We start from the raw sequence: 22,150 nt of genomic DNA on the forward strand, positions 1-22,150 counted from the left end.
TACCCAAATGGATTCAACCTTTTTCTCCATAGAACCTATATCACCTCTCATTACCGCCCTGATGTCATCCTTACATATCAGGGGCGAAATTCTCCCCCAACGGCGCAATGTACGCCGACTGGCGCCAAAGATGGCGCTAATCAGACGGGCATCGCGCCGGCCCAAAGGTGCGGAATGCTCCGCATCTTTGGCGGCCTAGCCCCAACATTGAGGGGCTAGGCCAACGCCGGAGGGATTTCCGCCCCGCCAGCTGGCGGAAATGGCGTTTGTTTCCCCGCCAGCTGGCGCGGAAATGCGGCGCATGCGCGGGAGCGTCAGCGGCCGCTGACAGTTTCCCGGCGCATGCGCGGGAGCGTCAGCGGCCGCTGAAAGTTTCCCGCGCATGCGCAGTGGGCAGAGTCACTTCCGCCTCCGCCATGGTGGAGGCCGTAGCGGAGGCGGAAGGGAAAGAGTGCCCCAACGGCACAGGCCCGCCCGCGGATCGGTGGGCCCCGATCGCGGGCCAGGCCACCGTGGGGGCACCCCCTGGGGCCAGATCGCCTCGCGCCCACCCCCTCCAGGACCCCGGAGCCCGCCCACGCCGCCTGGCCCCGCCGGTAAATACCAGGTTTGATTTACGTCGGCGGGACAGGCAATTTCTGGGTGGGACTTCGGCCCATCCGGGCTGGAGAATTGAACGGGGGATCCCGCCAACCGGCGCAGCCCGATTCCCGCCCCCGCCCAATCTCCGGTACCGGAGACTTCGGCGGGGGCGGGATTCACGGCGGCCAATGGCCATTCTCCGACCCGGCGGGGGGTCAGAGAATGACGCCCCAGAGCTACACCCTTACCTTCCAGCCTGTCCTTCCGAATAGTCTGACACTCCTGGATATTTAACTGCCAGTCGTGACCATGCTGCAACCATGGGCGGGATTCTCCGACCCCCCCCGCCGGGTCGGAAAATCCCGGGCGTCGGTGTGAATCCCGCCCCCGCCGTCCTCCGAATTCTCCGGACCCCCAAAGATCGCCCCGGCATGAATCGTGCTGGCCGCCTCGGAGAATGGCGGGGACCGGCGCGGCGTTATGGGCCCCGGGGCTGCCCGAATTCTCCCGGCCGGATGGGCCGAAGTCGTGGTCATGTCGGCGTAAATTAAACCACCTATTTAACAGCGTCAACTAGTTGTGATGGTTGACACCGGCCAGCGCCGAGGTAGGTCTCGGTGCGGGGTGGCCGCAGGAGAAGTGACGGCACGGCCGCAGTTGGTGGGGAGGGGGGGGGGTGTGGAGTGTGGGGGTGTGTGTGTGTGGAGTGTGGGTGTGTGTGTGTGTGGAGTGTGGGGGTGTGTGTGTGTGGAGTGTGGGTGTGTGGAGTGTGGGGGTGTGTGTGTGGAGTGTGGGTGTGTGTGTGTGGAGTGTGGGGGTGTGTGTGTCTGGAGTGTGGGGGTGTGTGTGTGTGGAGTGTGGGTGTGTGGAGTGTGGGGGTGTGTGTGTGGAGTGTGGGTGTGTGGAGTGTGGGGGTGTGTGTGTGTGGAGTGGGGGTGTGTGGAGTGTGGGGTGTGTGTGTGGAGTGTGGGTGTGTGTGTGTGTAGAGTGTGGGGTGGGGTGTGTGTGGAGTGTGGTGTGTGTTTGGAGTGTGGGGTGTGTGTGGAGTGGGCTGTGTGTGGAGTGTGGGGTGTGTGTGTGGGGTGTGTGTGGAGTGTGGGTGTGTGTGTGTGTGGAGTGGGGGTGTGTGGAGTGTGGGGTGTGTGTGTGGAGTGTGGGTGTGTGTGTGTGTGGAGTGTGGGGTGGGGTGTGTGTGGAGTGTGGTGTGTGTGTGGAGTGTGGGGTGTGTGTGCAGTGGGCTGTGTGTGGGGTGTGTGTGTGGGGTGTGTGTGGAGTGTGGGGTGTGTGTGGAGTGTGGGGTGTGTGTGGAGTGGGGTGTGTGTGGAGTGTGGGGTGTGTGTGTGGAGTGTGGGGTGTGTGTGTGGAGTGTGGGGTGTGTATGTGGAGTGTGGGGTGTGTGTGGAGTGGTGTGTGTGTGGAATGTGGGGTGGGGTGTGTGTGGAGTGTGGGTGTGTGTGTGTGGAGTGTGGGGTGTGTGTGGAGTGGGGTGTGTGTGGAATGTGGGGTGGGTTGTGTGTGGAGTGTGGGGTGGTGTGTGTGTGGAGTGTGGGGTGTGTGTGTGGAGTGTGGGTGTGTGTGTGTGGAGTGTGGGGTGGGGTGTGGAGTGTGGGGTGTGTGTGGAGTGTGGGGTGTGTGTGGAGTGTGGGGTGTGTGTGGAGTGGGGTGTGTGTGGAGTGTGGGGTGTGTTTGTGGAGTGTGGGGTGTGTGTGGAGTGGTGTGTGTGTGGAATGTGGGGTGGGGTGTGTGTGGAGTGTGGGTGTGTGTGTGTGGAGTGTGGGGTGTGTGTGGAATGTGGGGTGGGTAGTGTGTGGAGTGTGGGGTGGTGTGTGTGTGGAGTGTGGGGTGTGTGTGTGGAGTGTGGGTGTGTGTGTGTGGAGTGTGGGGTGGGGTGTGTGTGGACTGGGGTGTGTGTGTGGAGTGGCGTATGTGTGGAGTGTGGGGTGTGTGTGTGGAGTGTGGTGGTGTGTGTGGAGTGTGGGGGTGTGTGTGGAGTGTGGGGGTGTGTGTGTGTGGAGTGTGGGGGTGTGTGTGGAGTGTGGGGTGGGGTGTGTGTGGAGTGTGGGGTGTGTGTGTGGAGTGGGTGGTGTGTGTGTGGAGTGTGGGGTGTGTGTGGAGTGGGGTACGTGTGGGGTGTGGGGTGTGTGTGTGGAGTGTGGGTGTGTGTGTGTGTGGAGTGTGTGTGTGTGTGTGTGGAGTGGGGTGTGTGTGGAATGTGGGGTGGGGTGGAGTGTGGGTGTGTGTGTGTGGAGTGTGGGGTGTGTGTGTGGAGTGTGGGGTGGTGTGTGTGTGGAGTGTGGGGGGGGGGGGAGTGTGGGGTGGTGTGTGTGTGGAGTGTGGGGTGTGTGTGTGGAGTGTGGGGTTTGTGTGGAGTGTGGGGTGTGTGTGGAGTGTGGGGTGTGTGTGGAGTGGGGTGTGTGTGGAGTGTGGGGTGTGTGTGGAGTGGGGTGTGTGTGGAGTGTGGGGATGGGTGTGTGTGGAGTGTGGGGTGTGTGTGTGGAGTGTGGGTGTGTGTGTGTGGAGTGTGGTGTGGGGTGTGTGTGGAGCGTGGTGTGTGTGTGGAGTGTGGTGTGTGTGTGGAGTGGGCTGTGTGTGGAGTGTGGGGTGTGTGTGTGGGGTGTGTGTGGAGTGGGGTGTGTGTGGAGTGTGGGGTGTGTGTGGAGTGGGGTGTGTGTGGAGTGTGGGGTGTGTGTGTGGAGTGTGGGGGTGTGTGTGGAGTGTGGGGTGTGTGTGTGGAGTGTGGGGTGTGTGTGGAGTGGTGTGTGTGTGGAATGTGGGGTGGGGTGTGTGTGGAGTGTGGGTGTGTGTGTGTGGAGTGTGGGGTGTGTGTGGAGTGGGGTGTGTGTGGAATGTGGGGTGGGTTGTGTGTGGAGTGTGGGGTGGTGTGTGTGTGGAGTGTGGGGTGTGGTGTGTGGAGTGTGGGTGTGCGTGTGTGGAGTGTGGGGTGGAGTGTGTGTGGAGTGGGGGGTGTGTGTGGAGTGGCGTATGTGTGGAGTGTGGGGTGTGTGTGTGGAGTGTGGTGGTGTGTGTGGAGTGTGGGGGTGTGTGTGGAGTGTGGGTGTGTGTGTGTGTGGTGTGGGGTGGTGTGTGTGGAGTGTGGGGTGGGGTGTGTGTGGAGTGTGGGGTGTGTGTGGAGTGGGGTATGTGTGGGGTGTGGGGTGTGTGTGTGGAGTGTGGGTGTGTGTGTGTGTGGAGTGTGTGTGTGTGTGTGTGTGGAGTGGGGTGTGTGTGGAATGTGGGGTGGGGTGGAGTGTGGGTGTGTGTGTGTGGAGTGTGGGGTGTGTGTGTGGAGTGTGGGGTGGTGTGTGTGTGGAGTGTGTGTGTGTGTGTGTGGAGTGGGGTGTGTGTGGAATGTGGGGTGGGGTGGAGTGTGGGTGTGTGTGTGTGGAGTGTGGCGTGTGTGTGTGGAGTGTGGGGTGTGTGTGGAGTGGTGTGTGTGTGGAATGTGGGGTGGGTTGTGTGTGGAGTGTGGGGTGGTGTGTGTGTGGAGTGTGGGTGTGTGTGTGTGTGGAGTGTGGGGTGGGGTGTGTGTGGAGTGGGGTGTGTGTGTGGATGGCGTATGTGTGGAGTGTGGGGTGTGTGTGTGGAGTGTGGGGGTGTGTGTGGAGTGTGGGGGTGTGTGTGGAATGTGGGGGTGTGTGTGTGGAGTGTGGGGGTGTGTGTGGAGTGTGGGGTGGTGTGGGGGTGGAGTGTGGGGTGTGTGTGTGGAGTGGGTGGTGTGTGTGTGGAGTGTGGGGTGTGTGTGGAGTGGGGTATGTGTGGGGTGTGGGGTGTGTGTGTGGAGTGTGGGTGTGTGTGTGTGTGGGAGTGTGTGTGTGTGTGTGTGTGGAGTGGGGTGTGTGTGGCATGCGGGGTGGGGTGGAGTGTGGGTGTGTGTGTGTGGAGTGTGGGGTGTGTGTGTGGAGTGTGGGTGTGTGTGTGTGTGGAGTGTGTGTGTGTGTGTGTGGAGTGGGGTGTGTGTGGAATGTGGGGTGGGGTGGAGTGTGGGTGTGTGTGTGTGGAGTGTGGGGTGTGTGTGTGTGGAGTGTGGGGTGGTGTGTGTGTGGAGTGTGGGGGGGGGTGGAGTGTGGGGTGCTGTGTGTCTGGAGTGTGGGGTGTGTGTGTGGAGTGTGGGGTGGTGTGTGTGTGGAGTGGGGGGGGGTGTGTGTGGAGTGTGGGGGTGTGTGTGTGTGGAGTGTGGGGATGGGTGTGTGTGGAGTGTGGGGTGTGTGTGTGGAGTGTGGGTGTGTGTGTGTGGAGTGGGGTGTGTGTGTGTGGAGTGTGGTTTGTGTGTGTGGGGTGTGGGGTGGTGTGTGTGTGGAGTGTGGGAATGGGTGTGTGTGGGGTGTGTGTGTGGAGTGTGGGATGGGGTGTGTGTGGAGTGGTGTATGTGTGTGTGGAATGTGGTTGTGTGTGTGTGGAGTGTGGGGATGGGTGTGTTTGGAGTGTGGGTGTGTGTGTGTGGAGTGTGGGGTGGGGTGTGTGTGGAGTGGGGGTGTATGTGGAGTGTGGGGTGGGGTGTGTGTGGAGTGGGGTGTGTGTGTGTGGAGTGTGGGTATGTGTGTGGAGTGAGGGTGTGTGTGGAGTGTGGGGTGGGGTGTGTGTGGAGTGGGGTGTATGTGTGTGGAGTGTGGGTGTGTGTGTGGAGTGTGGGGTGGTGTGTGTGTGGTGTGTGGGGTGGGGTGTGTGTGGAGTGTGGTGTGTGTGTGGAGTGTGGGGTGTGTGTGGAGTGGGCTGTGTGTGGAGTGTGGGGTGTGTGTGTGGGGGTGTGTGTGGAGTGTGGGTGTGTGTGTGTGTGGAGTGGGGGTGTGTGGAGTGTGGGGTGTGTGTGTGGAGTGTGGGTGTGTGTGTGTGTGGAGTGTGGGGTGTGTGTGTGGAGTGTGGGGTGGGGTGTGTGTGGAGTGTGGTGTGTGTGTGGAGTGTGGGGTGTGTGTGGAGTGGGCTGTGTGTGGAGTGTGGGGTGTGTGTGTGGGGTGTGTGTGGAGTGTGGGGTGTGTGTGGAGTGTGGGGTGTGTGTGGAGTGGGGTGTGTGTGGAGTGTGGGGTGTGTGTGTGGAGTGTGGGGTGTGTGTGTGGAGTGTGGGGTGTGTATGTGGAGTGTGGGGTGTGTGTGGAGTGGTGTGTGTGTGGAATGTGGGGTGGGGTGTGTGTGGAGTGTGGGTGTGTGTGTGCGGAGTGTGGGGTGTGTGTGGAGTGGGGTGTGTGTGGAATGTGGGGTGGGTTGTGTGTGGAGTGTGGGGTGGTGTGTGTGTGGAGTGTGGGGTGTGTGTGTGGAGTGTGGGTGTGTGTGTGTGGAGTGTGGGGTGGGGTGTGGAGTGTGGGGTGTGTGTGGAGTGTGGGGTGTGTGTGGAGTGTGGGGTGTGTGTGGAGTGGGGTGTGTGTGGAGTGTGGGGTGTGTTTGTGGAGTGTGGGGTGTGTGTGGAGTGGTGTGTGTGTGGAATGTGGGGTGGGGTGTGTGTGGAGTGTGGGTGTGTGTGTGTGGAGTGTGGGGTGTGTGTGGAATGTGGGGTGGGTTGTGTGTGGAGTGTGGGGTGGTGTGTGTGTGGAGTGTGGGGTGTGTGTGTGGAGTGTGGGTGTGTGTGTGTGGAGTGTGGGGTGGGGTGTGTGTGGACTGGGGTGTGTGTGTGGAGTGGCGTATGTGTGGAGTGTGGGGTGTGTGTGTGGAGTGTGGTGGTGTGTGTGGAGTGTGGGGGTGTGTGTGGAGTGTGGGGGTGTGTGTGTGTGGAGTGTGGGGGTGTGTGTGGAGTGTGGTGTGGGGTGTGTGTGGAGTGTGGGGTGTGTGTGTGGAGTGGGTGGTGTGTGTGTGGAGTGTGGGGTGTGTGTGGAGTGGGGTACGTGTGGAGTGTGGGGTGGTGTGTGTGTGGAGTGTGGGGTGTGTGTGTGGAGTGTGGGTGTGTGTGTGTGGAGTGTGGAGTAGGGTGTGTGTGGAGTGTGGGGTGTGTGTGGAGTGGGGTGTGTGTGGAGTGTGGGGTGTGTGTGTGGAGTGTGGGGGTGTGTGTGGAGTGTGGGGTGTGTGTGTGGAGTGTGGGGTGTGTGTGTGGAGTGTGGGGTGTGTGTGTGGAGTGTGGGGTGTGTGTGGAGTGTGGGGTGTGTGTGGAGTGTGGGGTGTGTGTGGAGTGTGGGGTGTGTGTGGAGTGGGGTGTGTGTGGAGTGTGGGGTGTGTGTGGAGTGGGGTGTGTGTGGAGTGTGGGGATGGGTGTGTGTGGAGTGTGGGGTGTGTGTGTGGAGTGTGGGTGTGTGTGTGTGGAGTGTGGTGTGGGGTGTGTGTGGAGTGTGGTGTGTGTGTGGAGTGTGGTGTGTGTGTGGAGTGGGCTGTGTGTGGAGTGTGGGGTGTGTGTGTGGGGTGTGTGTGGAGTGGGGTGTTTGTGGAGTGTGGGGTGTGTGTGGAGTGGGGTGTGTGTGGAGTGTGGGGTGTGTGTGTGGAGTGTGGGGGTGTGTGTGGAGTGTGGGGTGTGTGTGTGGAGTGTGGGGTGTGTGTGTGGAGTGTGGGGTGTGTGTGGAGTGGGGTGTGTGTGGATGTGGGGTGGGTTGTGTGTGGAGTGTGGGGTGGTGTGTGTGTGGAGTGTGGGGTGTGTGTGTGGAGTGTGGGTGTGTGTGTGGAGTGTGGGGTGGAGTGTGTGTGGAGTGGGGTGTGTGTGTGGAGTGGCGTATGTGTGGAGTGTGGGGTGTGTGTGTGGAGTGTGGTGGTGTGTGTGGAGTGTGGGGGTGTGTGTGGAGTGTGGGTGTGTGTGTGTGTGGAGTGTGGGGGTGTGTGTGGAGTGTGGGGTGGGGTGTGTGTGGAGTGTGGGGTGTGTGTGGAGTGGGGTATGTGTGGGGTGTGGGGTGTGTGTGTGGAGTGTTGGTGTGTGTGTGTGTGGAGTGTGTGTGTGTGTGTGTGGAGTGGGGTGTGTGTGGAATGTGGGGTGGGGTGGAGTGTGGGTGTGTGTGTGTGGAGTGTGGGGTGTGTGTGTGGAGTGTGGGGTGGTGTGTGTGTGGAGTGTGGGGGGGGGTGGAGTGTGGGGTGGTGTGTGTGTGGAGTGTGGGGTGTGTGTGTGGAGTGTGGGGTGTGTGTGGAGTGTGGGGTGTGTGTGGAGTGTGGGGTGTGTGTGGAGTGGGGTGTGTGTGGAGTGTGGGGTGTGTGTGGAGTGGGGTGTGTGTGGAGTGTGGGGATGGGTGTGTGTGGAGTGTGGGGTGTGTGTGTGGAGTGTGGGTGTGTGTGTGTGGAGTGTGGTGTGGGGTGTGTGTGGAGTGTGGTGTGTGTGTGGAGTGTGGTGTGTGTGTGGAGTGGGCTGTGTGTGGAGTGTGGGGTGTGTGTGTGGAGTGTGGGGTGTGTGTGGAGTAGGGTGTGTGTGGAGTGTGGGGTGTGTGTGGAGTGGGGTGTGTGTGGAGTGTGGGGTGTGTGTGTGGAGTGTGGGGGTGTGTGTGGAGTGTGGGGTGTGTGTGTGGAGTGTGGGGTGTGTGTGTGGAGTGTGGCGTGTGTGTGTGGAGTGTGGGGTGTGTGTGGAGTGGTGTGTGTGGAATGTGGGGTGGGTTGTGTGTGGAGTGTGGGGTGGTGTGTGTGTGGAGTGTGGGGTGTGTGTGTGGAGTGTGGGTGTGTGTGTGTGGAGTGTGGAGTAGGGTGTGTGTGGAGTGTGGGGTGTGTGTGGAGTGGGGTGTGTGTGGAGTGTGGGGTGTGTGTGTGGAGTGTGGGGGTGTGTGTGGAGTGTGGGGTGTGTGTGTGGAGTGTGGGGTGTGTGTGTGGAGTGTGGCGTGTGTGTGTGGAGTGTGGGGTGTGTGTGGAGTGGTGTGTGTGTGGAATGTGGGGTGGGTTGTGTGTGGAGTGTGGGGTGGTGTGTGTGTGGAGTGTGGGTGTGTGTGTGTGGAGTGTGGGGTGGGGTGTGTGTGGAGTGGGGTGTGTGTGTGGAGTGGCGTATGTGTGGAGTGTGGGGTGTGTGTGTGGAGTGTGGGGGTGTGTGTGGAGTGTGGGGGTGTGTGTGGAATGTGGGGGTGTGTGTGTGTGGAGTGTGGGGGTGTGTGTGGAGTGTGGGGTGGTGTGTGTGTGGAGTGTGGGGTGTGTGTGTGGAGTGGGTGGTGTGTGTGTGGAGTGTGGGGTGTGTGTGGAGTGGGGTATGTGTGGGGTGTGGGGTGTGTGTGTGGAGTGTGGGTGTGTGTGTGTGTGGAGTGTGTGTGTGTGTGTGTGGAGTGGGGTGTGTGTGGAATGCGGGGTGGGGTGGAGTGTGGGTGTGTGTGTGTGGAGTGTGGGGTGTGTGTGTGGAGTGTGGGTGTGTGTGTGTGTGGAGTGTGTGTGTGTGTGTGTGGAGTGGGGTGTGTGTGGAATGTGGGGTGGGGTGGAGTGTGGGTGTGTGTGTGTGGAGTGTGGGGTGTGTGTGTGTGGAGTGTGGGGTGGTGTGTGTGTGGAGTGTGGGGGGGGTGGAGTGTGGGGTGCTGTGTGTGTGGAGTGTGGGGTGTGTGTGTGGAGTGTGGGGTGGTGTGTGTGTGGAGTGGGGGGGGGGGTGTGTGTGGAGTGTGGGGTGTGTGTGTGGAGTGTGGGTGTGTGTGTGTGGAGTGGGGTGTGTGTGTGTGGAGTGTGGTTTGTGTGTGTGGGGTGTGGGGTGGTGTGTGTGTGGAGTGTGGGAATGGGTGTGTGTGGGGTGTGTGTGTGGAGTGTGGGATGGGGTGTGTGTGGAGTGGTGTATGTGTGTGTGGAATGTGGGGGTGTGTGTGTGGAGTGTGGGGATGGGTGTGTGTGGAGTGTGGGGTGTGTGTGTGGAGTGTGGGTGTGTGTGTGTGGAGTGGGGTGTGTGTGTGTGGAGTGTGGTTTGTGTGTGTGGGGTGTGGGGTGGTGTGTGTGTGGAGTGTGGGAATGGGTGTGTGTGGGGGGTGTGTGTGGAGTGTGGGATGGGGTGTGTGTGGAGTGGTGTATGTGTGTGTGGAATGTGGGGGTGTGTGTGTGGAGTGTGGGGATGGGTGTGTGTGGAGTGTGGGTGTGTGTGTGTAGAGTGTGGGGTGGGGTGTGTGTGGAGTGGGGGTGTATGTGGAGTGTGGGGTGGGGTGTGTGTGGAGTGGGGTGTGTGTGTGTGGAGTGTGGGTATGTGTGTGGAGTGAGGGTGTGTGTGGAGTGTGGGGTGGGGTGTGTGTGGAGTGGGGTGTGTGTGTGGAGTGTGGGTGTGTGTGTGGAGTGTGGGGTGGTGTGTGTGTGGTGTGTGGGGTGGGGTGTGTGTGGTGTCGGGGTTTGTGTGTGTGGAGTGTGGGGTGGGGTGTGTGTGGTGTGGGGGTGTGGAGTGTGGGGGTGTGTGTGGAGTGTGGGGTGTGTGTGTGGAGTGGGTGTGTGTGTGTGTGGAGTGTGGGGTGGTGTGTGTGTGGAGTGTGGGGTCTGTGTCTGTGTGGAGTGTGTGGTGTGTGTGGAGTGTGGGGTGTGTGTGTGGAGTCTGGGGATGTGTGTGTGGAGTGTGGGGTCTGTGTGTGTGGAGTGTGGGGTGTGTGTGTGTGGAGTGGGGGGGTGGAGTGGGGTGTGTGTGTGGAGTGTGGGGGGGGTGCGTGGAGTGTGGGGTGTGTGTGTGTGTGGAGTGTGGGGGTGTGTGTGTGGAGTGGGGTGTGTGTGTGTGGAGTGGTGGTGTGCGTGTGTGGAGTGTGGGGGTGTGTGTGTGTGGAGTGTGTGTGTGTGTGTGGAGTGTGTGTGTGTGTGTGTGGAGTGTGGGTGTGTGTGTGTGTGGAGTGTGGGGGTGGAGTGTGGGGGTGTGTGTGTGGAGTGTGGGGGGTGTGGAGTGTGGGGGGGTGGAGAGTGGGGGGGTGGAGTGTGGGGGGGTGTGGAGTGTGGTGGTGTGTAGAGTGTGTGGGGGTGTGTGTGTAGAGTGGGGGTGTGTGTGTGGAGTGTGGGGGTGTGTGGAGTGTGTGGGGGGTGTGTGGAGTGTGGGGGGGCTGGAGTGTGGGGGTGTGGAATGTGGGGTTGTGTGGAGTGTGTGGGGGTGTGTGTGTGGAGTGGGGGTGTGTGTGTGGCGTGTGGGGGTGTGTGGAGTGTGTGTGGGGGGTGTGGAGTGTGGGTGTGTGTGTGAAGTGGGGGGGATGTGGAGTAGGGGGGTGTGTGTTGTAGGGGGTGTGTGGAGTGGGGGGGGTCGAGTAGGGGGGTGTGGAGTGGGGGTGTGGGTGGAGGGGGTTGGTGGACAGGTGGAGAGGAGAGGGCGAGTGCCGGGGAGGGGGAGGGGGAGTGCCGGGGAGGAGAGGGCGAGTGTCGGGGAGGAGAGGGCGAGTGCCGGGGAGGAGAGGGCGAGTGCCGGGGAGGGGGAGGGCGAGTGCTGGGGAGGGGGAGGGCGAGTGCTGGGGAGGGGGGAGGGCGAGTACTGGGGAGGAGAGGGCGCGTGCCGGGGAGGAGAGGGCGAGTGCCGGGGAGGGGGAGGGCGAGTGCCGGGGAGGAGAGAGCGAGTGCCGGGGAGAGGGGAGGGGGGAGGGCGAGTGCCGGGAAGGAGAGGGCGAGTGCCGGGGAGGAGAGGGCGAGTGCCGGGGAAGAGAGGGCGAGTGCCGGGGAGGAGAGGGCGAATGCCGAGGAGGGGAGAGCGAGTGCCGGGGAGGGGGGAGGGTGAGTGCCGGGGAGGAGAGGGCGAGTGCCGGGGAAGAGAGGGCGAGTGCCGGGGAGGAGAGGGCGAATGCCGGGGAGGGGAGAGCGAGTGCCGGGGAGGGTGAGTGCCGGGGAGGAGAGTGCGAGTGCCGTGGAGGAGAGGGCGAGTGCCGCGGAGGAGAGGACGAGTGCCGGGGAGGGGGGAGGGCGAGTGCCGGGGAGGAGACGGCGAGTGCCGGGGAGGAGAGGGCGAGTGCCGGGGAGGAGAGGGCGAATGCCGGGGAGGGGAGAGTGAGTGCCGGAGAGGGGGGGAGGGCGAATGCCGGGGAGAAGAGGGCGAGTGCCGGGGAGTAGAGGGTGAGTGCCGGGGAGGAGAGGGTGAGTGCCGGGGAGGAGAGGGCGAGTGTCGGGGAGGAGAGGGCGAGTGCCGGGGAGAGGGGAGGGCGAGTGCCGGGGAGGGGGGAGGGTGAGTGCCGGGGAGAGGGGGGGGATTGGGAAGGTTGTCTGCCTGGTCATGTGCCAGCTTCCAACAGTCGCGACCATGCAGCCCATGGCACCTGACTGCGGGGGGGGGGGGGGAAGGGGGGGTGTACGGGCAATGATGACATGTCGTCTATCCCCCCCCACCCCCCACGCCCTGCAGGCCATCATGTTTTGTCATCACCCAGCGATGTTGGCCGCCGTGGCGGGAGCCACACTTCTACATGTTGCCCTGGGGGAGCTGGAGCAGGAGCGTGCCAAGGAGGCGGCGGAGGCTGCCGCAGAGGAGCGTGCACCCTCAAATTTGGCGGGCCCTTACCCCCCCTTAATGTTTGCGGCCTCGCGACCCTCGAGGTCGATCCCCCCTCCCTTTTTGCCAATCTAACTGCAGATTGCAATCCCGTTGCCACTAGGAGCAGACGGTACAGCATCCAGGACAAGACCTTCATCAGGTCCGAAGTCCAGCGGCTGCTTAAGGAGGGTATTATCGAGGCCAGCAACAGCCCCTGGAGAGCCCAAGTGGTAGTGGTTAAAACTGGTGAGAAACAGAGGATGGTCGTGGACTACAGCCAGACCATCAATCGGTACACGCAGCTCGACGCGTACCCCCTCCCACGCATATCTGATGTGGTCAATCAGATTGCGCAGTACCGGGCCTTCTCAACAATTCAGCTGAAATCCGCCGACCACCAGCTCCCCATCCGGAAGTCGCACCGGCCATACACTGCCTTTGAGGCGGACGGTCGCCTCTACCACTTCCTTAGGGTCCCTTTCGGTGTCACAAATGGGGTCTCGGTCTTCCAAAGAGAGATGGACCGAATGGTCGACCAGTACGGTTTGCGGGCCACCTTTCCGTACTTAGATAATGTCACCATCTGCGGCCATGACCAGCAGGACCACGATGCCAACCTCGATAAATTCCTCCGCACTGCCACTCTTCTCAACCTGACCTATAACAAAGAGAAGTGTGTGTTCAGCACGGCCCGGTTAGCCATTCTCGGCTATGTAGTCCAAAACGGACTTCTCGGGCCCGACCCCGACCGCATGCGCACCCTCACGGAACTTCCCCTCCCCCACTGCCCCAAGGCCCTCAAACGCTGCCTGGGGTTCTTTTCCTACTACGCTCAGTGGGTCCCAAAATATGCGGACAAGGCCTGCCCACTCATTCAGTCCACCCAATTCCCCCTCGCGGCCGAGGCACAACACGCTTTCGCCCGCATCAGAGCAGACATCGCCAAGGCCGGGATGCTCGCAGTGGACGAGTCACTGCCTTTCCAAGTAGAAAGCGACGCTTCAGACGTCGCCCTTGCCGCCACTCTAAACCAGGCAGGCAGACCCGTGGCATTCTTTTCCCGCAACCTTCATGCCTCTGAAATTCGACACTCAGTTGAAGGCTGCTACTTCCCGTACCAGCCTCCCCGAACAGGCGCCGGAATGTGGCGACTAGGGGCTTTTCACAGTAACTTCATTGAAGCCTACTCGTGACAATAAGCGATTTTCATTTCATTCATTTTCATTTCATCCGTCGAAAAGGAGGCCCAAGCTATCGTTGAAGCTGTGCGGCATTGGAGGTATTACCTGGCCGGTAAGAGATTCACTCTCCTTACGGACCAACGGTCGGTAGCCTTCATGTTCAATAACACACAGCGGGGCAAGATCAAAAATGATAAAATCTTGCGGTGGAGAATCGAGCTCTCCACCTATAATTACGAGATCTTGTATCGCCCCGGTAAACTCAACGAGCCCCCAGACGCCCTCTCCCGAGGTACATGTGCCAGCGCACAAGTGGACCAACTCTGGGCCCGACACGACAGCCTTTGTCACCCGTGGGTCACTCGATTGTACCATCTGGTCAAAGCTCGCAATCTGCCCTTCTCCGTCGAGGAAGTAAGGACAGTCACCAGGGACTGCCAGGTCTGTGCGGAGTGCAAGCCACACTTCTACCGGCCAGACCGTGCACGCCTGGTGAAGGCTTCCCACCCCTTTGAACGCCTCAGCGTGGATTTCAAAGGGCCCCTCCCCTCCACCGACCGTAACACGTACATTCTCAGTGTGGTCGACGAGTACTCCAGATTCCCCTTCGCCATCCCATGCCCCGATATGACGTCTGCCACCGCCATCAAGGCCCTCAGCACCATCTTCGCCCTGTTCGGTTTCCCCGCCTACATCCACAGTGACAGGGGATCCTCATTCATGAGCGATGAGCTGCATTAGTTCCTGCTCAGCAGGGGTATCGCCTCCAGCAGGACGACGACCCCCGGGGAAACGGGCAAGTAGAACAGGAGAATGGGACGGTTTGGAGGGCCGTCCAGCTGGCCCTACGAACCAGGAACCTCCCAGCCTCTCGCTGGCAGGAGGTCCTCCCTGACGCTCGGCACTCCATCCAGTCACTATTGTGCACCTCCACTAATAACACACCCCATGAACGTGTTTTTACCTTCCCCAGGAAGTCCACATCCGGGGTGTCGCTCCCGACTTGGCTCGCTGCTCCAGGACCAGTCCTTCTCCGTAGGCACGTCCGACTCCACAAGGCGGACCCCTTGGTGGACAGGGTTCACCTGCTCCATACCAACCCTCAATATACCTACGTTGAGTTCCCCGACGGCCGCCACGATACTGTCTCACTCAGGGACCTGGCACCGTCAGGTTCCACCGCGACACACCTCCCACTGCGCCGCCAATATTGACCCCACCAGACCATCACCCCCTCCCCTTTTCCGCACAAGAGGACGAAGAGGACTTTGGCACGCTCCCGGAGTTCCCTGATGACTGGCCAGCATCAGCACCGCCACCACCGCCATCGATGCCACCTCCACCACCGCCAGCACCGACTTCGCCGCCACCGTTACGCCGCTCCCAATGAACCACCCAAGCACCGGACCGGCTGAACCTTTGACGGACTCCGGACCGCCAACATGGACTTTTCTTTCCCTACGACTGTACATAATTGCACTAATTGTATATAGTATCACGTCACCCCCGCTGGACTCATTTTTAACAGGGGGTGAATGTGGTGAACCACTGTAATAGGAGATATAATGTAGGAGCTGTACTACAGGTTCGCCGGTAGCTCCTGCCGGCTGGCTCCGCCCATGGAGAACTGTATAAATATGCGTGACCTCCAGTGCCCTGCCATTTCGCCAGCTGCAGCAGGAGGCCACGCATCTGACTGTAATAAAGCCACAGTTGTATCCAACTTTAGTCTTTGTGCAATTGATCGTGCATCAGCCTGCTGAGACTGGGCCACGGCGTTGAGCGCTTCTGTGATCTGCCGCTGGCTCTGGCTCAGGGCTTCTTGTGAGAGAGCAGCCATGTCCTGGGCCGCAGACGCCGCCTGCACAGAAAGCCCCAGGCCTTGCATACTGCTCCCCATGTCTGACACCGTCACCCCCATTGCCTCAACATCGGACGCCACCTTTGGGGTTTCGGACTGGGTGGCACGTATGACCGGCACCACTCCCTGCTCCTGGACGCGGGTGGACTCCTCCACCTTCGTCTGCAGTTGCCGCAAGCCGGCCGTCACCGCTTCGGTTGCCCCTTGGTCCGTGCCTGCATCGGGTCTAGGGATGAATGTGGTAAATCCAGGAAACCGGGACCCGTCTGGGCGGCAGATGGTTGCTCGCGCCGGGCTCCCTCCGACCTCCCGGCACCTCGGCTGCTCCTGCCTCCACCTGCTGTACCGGGACGGCTGTGTTAGATGCACCAGTTAGTGTACCAGAAGCCTCATCGCTAAAGTGCCCAACTGTGCTGAGTGTCTCTGCGATGGTGGAGGGTGTAGGAGATAGCAGTGGCGTAGTGTCGAGCTCCTCATCCGACCCAAAGTCCATGGTCCCCTGGAGTGGTGATTCTTGACCATCCGTCCCCTGTGTGTCAGTGGCCTGTGCGTTAGTGTCCTGTGTGTCAGTGTCCTGTGCGTCAGTGTCCTGTGTGTCAGTGTCCTGTGCGTCAGTGTCTTGTGCGTCAGTGTCCTGTGCATCGGTGTCCTGGGTAGGTGTGTCCTGGGTAGGGGTGTCCTGGGTAGGTGTGCCCTGGGTAGGTAAGTCCTGGGTAGGGGGTGTCCTGGGTAGGGGTGTCCTCTGTAGGGTTGCCCTGGTTTGGGCTGTCCTGGGTAGGACTGTCCTGGGTAGGTATGTCCTGGGTAGGTGTGTCCTGGGTAGGGGTGTCCTGGGTAGGGATGTCCTGGGTAGGGGTGTCCTGGGTAGGGATGTCCTGGGTAGGGGTGCCCTGGGTAGGTGTGTCCTGGGTAGGGCTGTCCTGGGTAGGTGAGTCCTGGGTAGGGGTGCCCTCGGTAGGTGTGTCCTGGTAGGGCTGTCCTGGGTAGGTGAGTCCTGGGTAGGGGTGGCCTGGGTAGGTGTGTGCTGGGTATGAGTGTCCTGGGTAGGTGTGTCCGGGTAGGTGAGCCCTGGGTAGGGCTGTCCTGGGTAGGTGGGTCCTGGGTAGGGCTGTCCTGGGTAGGGGTGTCCTGGGTAGGTGTATCCTGGGTAGTGGTGTCCTGGGTAGGTGAGTCCTGGGTAGATGAGTCCTGGGTAGGTTTGTCCTGGGTAGGGGTGTCCTGGGTAGGGTTGTCCTGGTAGGTGAGTCCTGGGTAGGTTTGTCCTAGGTAGGGGTGCCCTGGGTAGGGGTGTCCTGGGTAGGTGTGTCCTGGGTAGGTGTGTCCTGGGTAGGGGTGTCCTGGGTAATGGTGTCCTGGGTAGGTGTGTCCTGGGTAGTGGTGTCCTGGGTAGTGGTGTCCTGGGTAGTGGTGTCCTGGGTAGGTTTGTCCTGGGTAGGGATGTCCTGGTTAGGGATGTCTTGGGTAGGGATGTCCTGGGTAGGTGTGTCCTGTGTAGGGGTGTCCTGGGTAAGGGTGTCCTGGGTAGGTGTGTCCTGGGTAGGTATGTACTGGGCAGGGGTGTCCTGGGTAGGGGTGTCCTGGGTAGGTGAGTCCTGGTAGGTATGTCATGGGTAGGGATGTCCTGGGTAGGTGTGTCCTGGGTAGGGGTGTCCCGGGTAGGGATGTCCTGTGTAGGGATGTCCTGGGTAGGGATGTCCTGGGTAGGGATGTACTGGGTAGGTGTGTCCTGGGTAGGGCTGTCCTGGGTAGGTGTGTCCTGGGTAGGGCTGTCCTGGGTAGTGGTGTCCTGAGTAGGGCTGTCCTGGGTAGGGGTGTCCTGGGTAGGGGTGTCCTGGGTAGGTGAGTCCTGGGTAGGGGTGTCCTGGGTAGTGGTGTCCTGGGTAGGTGTGTCCTGGGTAGGTTTGTCCTGGGTAGGGCTGTCCTGGGTAGGGTTGTCCTGGGTAGGTGTGTCCTGGGTAGGTGTGTCCTGGGTAGGAATGTCCTGGGTAGGCGTGTCCTGGGTAGGGGTGTCCTGGGTAGTGGTGTCCTGAGTAGGGCTGTCCTGGGTAGGGGTGTCCTGGGTAGGTGAGTCCTGGGTAGGGGTGTCCTGGGTAGTGGTGTCCTGGGTAGGGCTGTCCTGGGTAGGGTTGTCCTGGGTAGGTGGGTCCTGGGTAGGTGTGTCCTGGGTAGGGGTGTCCTGGGTAGGTGTGTCCTGGGTAGGTGAGTCCTGGGTAGGTGTGTCCAGCGTGGGGGTGTCCTGGGTAGGTGAGTCCTGGGTAGGTGAGTCCTGGGTAGGTATGTCATGGGTAGGGGTGTCCTGGGTAGGTGTTTCCTGGGTAGGTCTGTCCTGGGTAGGTGTGTCCTGGGTAGGTATGTCATGGGTAGGGGTGTCCTGGGTAGGTGTTTCCTGGGTAGGTATGTCATGGGTAGGGGTGTCCTGGGTAGGTGTGTCCAGCGTAGGGGTGTCCTGGGTAGGTGTGTCCTGGGTAGGAATATCCTGGGTAGGGGTGTCCTGGGTAGGTGTGTCCTGGGTAGGGGTGTCCTGGGTAGGCGTGTCCTGGGTAGGGGTGTCCTGGGTAGGTGAGTCCTGGGTAGGTGAGTCCTGGGTAGGCGAGTCCTGGGTAGGAATGTCCTGGGTAGGGATGTCCTGGGTCGGTATGACCTGGGTAGGGGTGTCCTGGGTAGGAATATCCTGGGTAGGGGTGTCCTGGGTAGGTGTGTCCTGGGTAGGGGTGTCCTGGGTAGGCGTGTCCTGGGTAGGTGAGTCCTGGGTAGGCGAGTCCTGGGTAGGAATGTCCTGGGTAGGGATGTCCTGGGTCGGTATGACCTGGGTAGGGGTGTCCTGGGTAGGAATATCCTGGGTAGGGGTGTCCTGGGTAGGTGTGTCCTGGGTAGGGGTGTCCTGGGTAGGCGTGTCCTGGGTAGGTGAGTCCTGGGTAGGCGAGTCCTGGGTAGGGGTGTCCTGGGTAGGGGTGTCCTGGGTAGGCGTGTCCTGGGTAAGGGTGTCCTGGGTAGGTGTGTCCTGGGTAGGGGTGTCCTGGGTAGGCGTGTCCTGGGTAGGGGTGTCCTGGGTAGGTGTGTCCTGGGTAGGGGTGTCCTGGGTAGGTGTGTCCTGGGTAGGGGTGTCCTGGGTCGGTGAGTCCTGGGTAGGCGAGTCCTGGGTAGGAATGTCCTGGGTAGGTGAGTCCTGGGTCGGTATGACCTGGGTAGGGGTGTCCTGGGTAGGTGTGTCCTGGGTAGGGCTGTCCTGGGTAGGTGTGTCCTTGGTAGGTGTGTCCTGGGTAGGTATGTCCTGGGTAGGGGTGTCCTGGGTAGAGGTGTCCTGGGTAGTTATGTCCTGGGTAGGGGTGTCCTGGGTAGGGGTGTCCTTGGTAGGGGTGTCCTGGGTAGGTGTGTCCTGGGTAGGAATATCCTGGGTAGGGGTGTCCTGGGTAGGTGTGTCCTGGGTAGGGGTGTCCTGGGTAGGCGTGTCCTGGGTAGGGGTGTCCTGGGTAGGTGAGTCCTGGGTAGGCGAGTCCTGGGTAGGAATGTCCTGGGTAGGGATGTCCTGGGTCGGTATGACCTGGGTAGGGGTGTCCTGGGTAGGAATATCCTGGGTAGGGGTGTCCTGGGTAGGTGTGTCCTGGGTAGGGGTGTCCTGGGTAGGCGTGTCCTGGGTAGGGGTGTCCTGGGTAGGTGAGTCCTGGGTAGGCGAGTCCTGGGTAGGAATGTCCTGGGTAGGTGAGTCCTGGGTCGGTATGACCTGGGTAGGGGTGTCCTGGGTAGGTGTGTCCTGGGTAGGGCTGTCCTGGGTAGGTGTGTCCTTGGTAGGTGTGTCCTGGGTAGGTGTGTCCTGGGTAGGTGTGTCCTGGGTAGGTATGTCCTGGGTAGGTGTGTCCTGGGTAGGTGTGTCCTGGGTAGGTATGTCCTGGGTAGGGGTGTCCTGGGTAGAGGTGTCCTGGGTAGTTATGTCCTGGGTAGGGCTGTCCTGGGTAGGGGTGTCCTTGGTAGGTGTGTCCTGGGTAGGTATGTCCTGGGTAGGGGTGTCCTGGGTAGAGGTGTCCTGGGTAGTTATGTCCTGGGTAGGGGTGTCCTGGGTAGCTATGTCCTGGGCAGGGGTGCCCTGGGTAGATGTGTCCTGCGTAGGGGTCTCCTGGGTCGGGGCGTCCTGGGTAAGGCTGTCCTGTGTCGGTGAGTCCTGGGTAGTTATGTCCTGGGTAGGGGTGTCCTGGGTAGTTGTGTCCTGGGTAGGTGTGCCCTGGGTAGTGGTGTCCTGGGTAGGGGTGTCCTGGGTACGGGTGTCCTGGGTACGGGTGTCCTGGTTCCGCTACGACGGGAGCCTGTGGCTGCCCCCCTCTTCGCTGGGTGTGACCCGCCGGCATCGCCGCACTCGCACAAGATGGGGGTGTCGTCTCACTGGTGCTCCGGGTCTGTCCCTGGCTCGTGGCCACCCTGGAACATCCTGGGGGGGTCGTATGCCTGATGGGCCGGGTTTTCACCTGTCACGTGGCCGCCCTGAAACGTCCTGGGGCCGGTCGGCATCAGCGGGGACGGGTGCCTCGACGTTTGGTCCTGCAATACACAATACAGCATGCATGGTTAGACACGCAGACGGGAATCAGTGGCAAGGGATATGGGGGAAGGGGGGTATGGGGGATATGGGGGATATGGTGGATGGGGGATATGGGGGATATGGGGGATGGGATATGGGATATGGGGGATGGGGGATATGGGGGATGGGGGCTATGGGGGATATGGGGGATATGGGGAACGGAGATATGGGCGATATGGGCGATGGCGGATATGAGGATGGGGATATGCAGGATTTGGGGGAAGGGAGATGGATATGAGGATGGGGATATGCAGGATTTGGGGGAAGGGAGATATGGGGGATATGGGGGAAGGGGTATCTGGGGGATGGGGGATATGGGGATGGGGAAATACAGGATATGGGGAAGGGGATATGGGGGAAGGGGATATGGGTGAAGGTGGATATGGGGAGGGGGGATATGGGGGAAGGGGGATATGGGGGATATGGGTTAAGCGGGATATGGGGGGATCAGGAATATGGGGGAGGGGGGTTATGGGTGAAGGGGGATATGGGGGAAGGGGGATATGAGGGAAGGGGAATGTGGGGGAAGGGGGATGTGGGGGAAGGGGGATGTGGGGGATATGGGGGAAGGGGAAAAGGGTGGCAGGCCATGGGGGGTCTCACTTGGTGGTGCGCCCCCGACCTCTGCACCCGCAACCTCCCGGTCCTCGGGTCCGCCTTCAAGTTCCAGGGCCCTCTCCTCATGAACGGTGAGTCGTCGCACTTCAGCTGGACCCCCTCCGGTTCTCTCTCGCTCCCCGTTGTTGTGAGCGCGCTTCTCCTGTGGGGGGCAGGTGGGTGGCAGGGATAAAGGGCAACAGTGTTAGGCAGAGATATACATGCAGGCCAGCGGTTGTGTGTATATTGGCAGAGGTTCACAACCCACCCTGCCACTGCAGGCTGCATGGGTGGGTGCAGCCATGTCAGTTGCAGCTAGGGCTGTGCCGCATATCGGGGATGGGGGGGGGGGTACTCACCCTGGCTGCACTGACGAGGGCCTTCTTGTGTCACTGGGCGCCTGTCCTTGCTGTTACGGCCACGGCGCTGACGGCCTCTGCCACCTCCCTCCACAGGCGCCGGCTGAGGCGTGGAGCGACCCTGCGGCCGTGTCCTGGGCACAGGGCCGCCCTCCTCTGTTCCACTGCGTCCAGGAGCGCCTCGATGTCCCACTCCTGGATCCTCGGCGCTGCGCGGCGGGCGGCCATTTGGACGGGTCTCGGGGGGGGTCTTTTTGCTGCGACGCCGCACAGCATCACTCACGCCGCGCTTCCGTGACGGATGCCGCCGTCGCGAATGGCATCACGCCGCTGCTAGCCCATTCCGGGCCGGAGAATTTGCGCTGTTTCGGGGGGCCCGACGCTGGAGTGATTTGCGCCGTTTTTGGCGCCGGGTTCCGGCCATCGCGCCGATTATCGGAGAATCCCGCCCCATGGGCGAAATTCTCCGTTATCGGCGGAAAGTCCGCCGATCGGCGCAAAACACGGCGCACGTCCGACTTGCGTCACGTCGGAAAAATGAGTCGAAAGTCTCCGGCCCGAAATGGGCTAGCAGCGACGTAACGGGATCCGCGCTTGCGCAGTGGTTCACGCCGTGCAGCGTCATACACGCCGCACGGCGTGACGGCTCATAAGGCCGCGCTGCTCCCCCCACCCGACCGGAACACCCGGCTGGATGGCTGGCCGCCGCTCAGCCCCGAGGTTCGAGTCACGGGATGTGGAGGCGCTCCTGGACGCGGTGGAGCAGAGGAGGGACGCCCTGTATCCCGGGGCACGGCCGCAGAGTTGCCCCACGCCACAGCCGGCATCTGTGGAGGGAAGTGGCAGAGGCCGTCACCGCTGCGGCCCTGACACCACGGACAGGCACCCAGTGCCACAAGAAGGTGAACGACCTCGTCAGAGCAGGCAGGGGTGAGCCTCCCCATATCCCCCCTCCCCCATATCCCCCCTCCCCCATATCCCCCCTCCCCCATATCCCCCACTCCCCCATATCCCCCCTCCCCCATATCCCCCTCCCCCATATCCCCCCTCCCCATATCCCCCCTCCCCCATATCCCCCCTCCCCCATATCCCCTCCCCATATCCCCAAGTGAATCCAGCCCTAACCTTAACCTCTGCAATGCACGCGCACCGATGGCGTGCATTCATATACCTGCCTAACAGTGTTGCCTTTTACCCCTGCCACCCCCCCCCCCCCCCCACAAGAGAAGCGCGCACACAACAATAGGGAGCATGTGAGGACTGGAGGAGGGCCCGCTGATGAGAGGCCACTGACCGAACACGAGGAAAGGGCTCTGGAACTGGCTGGCGGACCTGAGGACCGGAAGGTTGCTGATGCAGAGGTCGGGGGCATACTAGCAAGTGAGCCACCGACAGTCTGTCCCCATATCCCCCCTCCCCTATATCACCCTCCCCATATCACCTGATCACTGCCTGATGTCTAACCATGCATGCTTCATTGTGTATCGCAGGACCAAACGTCCAGGCACCCATCCCCGCAGATGCAGACCGCCCGCAGGATGCCCCTCGGAGGCCACGGGAGACGGAGAGACCCGGACCCTCCAGCATGCGACGCCCGCAGGATGCCCCTCGGAGACCACGGGAGACGGAGAGACCCGAACCCTCCAGCATGCGACGCCCGCAGGATGCCCCTCGGAGACCACTGGAGACGGAGAGACCCGGACCCTCCAGCATGCGACGCCCGCAGGATGCCCCTCGGAGGCC

This window comes from Scyliorhinus torazame, chromosome 8, assembly GCF_047496885.1.
Source record: "Scyliorhinus torazame isolate Kashiwa2021f chromosome 8, sScyTor2.1, whole genome shotgun sequence".
NCBI lineage: Eukaryota > Metazoa > Chordata > Chondrichthyes > Carcharhiniformes > Scyliorhinidae > Scyliorhinus > Scyliorhinus torazame.